General features: G+C 40.6%; 1 non-coding gene across 1 annotated transcript; it reads right to left on the bottom strand.

Annotated features, from left to right (window-relative positions):
* Positions 1–877: 877 nt before the first annotated feature.
* Positions 878–1029, bottom strand: LOC142435293 (small nucleolar RNA SNORA62/SNORA6 family). The gene has a single exon (XR_012781376.1). It is a non-coding gene; the product is annotated as a small nucleolar RNA SNORA62/SNORA6 family (small nucleolar RNA).
* Between the last annotated feature and the right edge of the window lie 292 nt (positions 1030–1321).

Below are 1321 nucleotides of genomic sequence, written 5' to 3'. Positions count from 1 at the left end.
CCGGCAACAGGACTAGGGTCGAGCCCCAGCCGGCTTCCACTGAGGTAAGGCAAAAGCCCCCAGCCCCTCAAAACCCCGTGGATCTGTGCCTACTTATCTTTATGATGCACCTCCTGCGATCCAGTGGCGTTGAATTTCACTCTGAGCAACTCTCCTGGGCTGGATTCTGTGGAGTCCCTCTGGTGTGTGTCACTCCATCGCCATCTTCCCGGAAGTCCCCCTCCGTTTGATATTGTTTAATGTAGGTTTCTATGACTTTTAGCAATATTTTTGAAATTCTCATAAAAATATCAATGGAGAAAATAATAGTATTTGGAGCACTTTTTATATATAAAGTATTTTCCTATGTGTGTTCCCCCTATAAGAGATCTTATCTGAGCCTCACAACAGCCCCTGGAGACAGGGCTTTTTAACCTTGGAATTTTAGAATTTGGGGCTAGATGATAATTTGTTGTTGAGGTGGGGTTACTTGTGCTTTGTGTGTTTAGCAGCATCCCACTAAGTGTCAGTAATATCCCCTTTTGTTATGACCATCAAAAATCCCTTCAGACATTCTCAAGTCTCCCTTGTGGGGCAAAATTGCCCCAAATTGAGAACTACTACTTTAAGTAGTGATCATTGTCTTTATTGATTAGGCGAAGCATCCCTGGTGGCACCATGGTTCAAGTACTTGGTTACTAACTAAGGGTTGTGGTAGGAAAGTCAAAGCAATCATCATGAATTTATTAGTCAGGTAAACACACTGAAGTTCAGAAAGTTACAAGAATTTGGTCATAAAGCAAGAGAGTATAGGTAGGATTATGGGGTTGGAACCCATATTGTCCTTAGCTAAAAGTCTTCGATATATCTATATTGTCATCAACAACAATTTTGTTTCACATGTGTCAGCGAGTACTATCAAACTACAGTCATCGAGGCAAGCTCTACTGGTGTTAGCGAAAATCCTGCCTGTTAATGTAGCACACTTCCAACACTCAGAAGTTCACTGGCCAAGACTGGCCTCCCTTCTGAGCTTTAATAGTGTGCAGCAACAATTATACTGCAACACTTACTGTTTTCTATTCATACAGTTCAGTTACCATGATGTGCATGGGTTCTCACTGATCATTTATATTAGCTCACTCAATTTCACTGCCATTTAAGGTAGTAAGGGGAATTGTTATAGTTTTTATTTTCCTTTGATAAGGAGAAAATGATGGATCTAGTACTCAGGAGTGCTTGAGTACTATAAATAAATTGTTTTGGCTGTTAATTGAAGGATCAGAGATAAGTGTCCACCCTCTGAAACAAAGCCTAGACAATCTACTTATGAAAAGAAATT

The sequence above is a fragment of the Tenrec ecaudatus genome, chromosome X (assembly GCF_050624435.1).
Source record: "Tenrec ecaudatus isolate mTenEca1 chromosome X, mTenEca1.hap1, whole genome shotgun sequence".
Lineage (NCBI taxonomy): Eukaryota > Metazoa > Chordata > Mammalia > Afrosoricida > Tenrecidae > Tenrec > Tenrec ecaudatus.
This window is presented reverse-complemented; position numbering and strand designations above follow the sequence as displayed.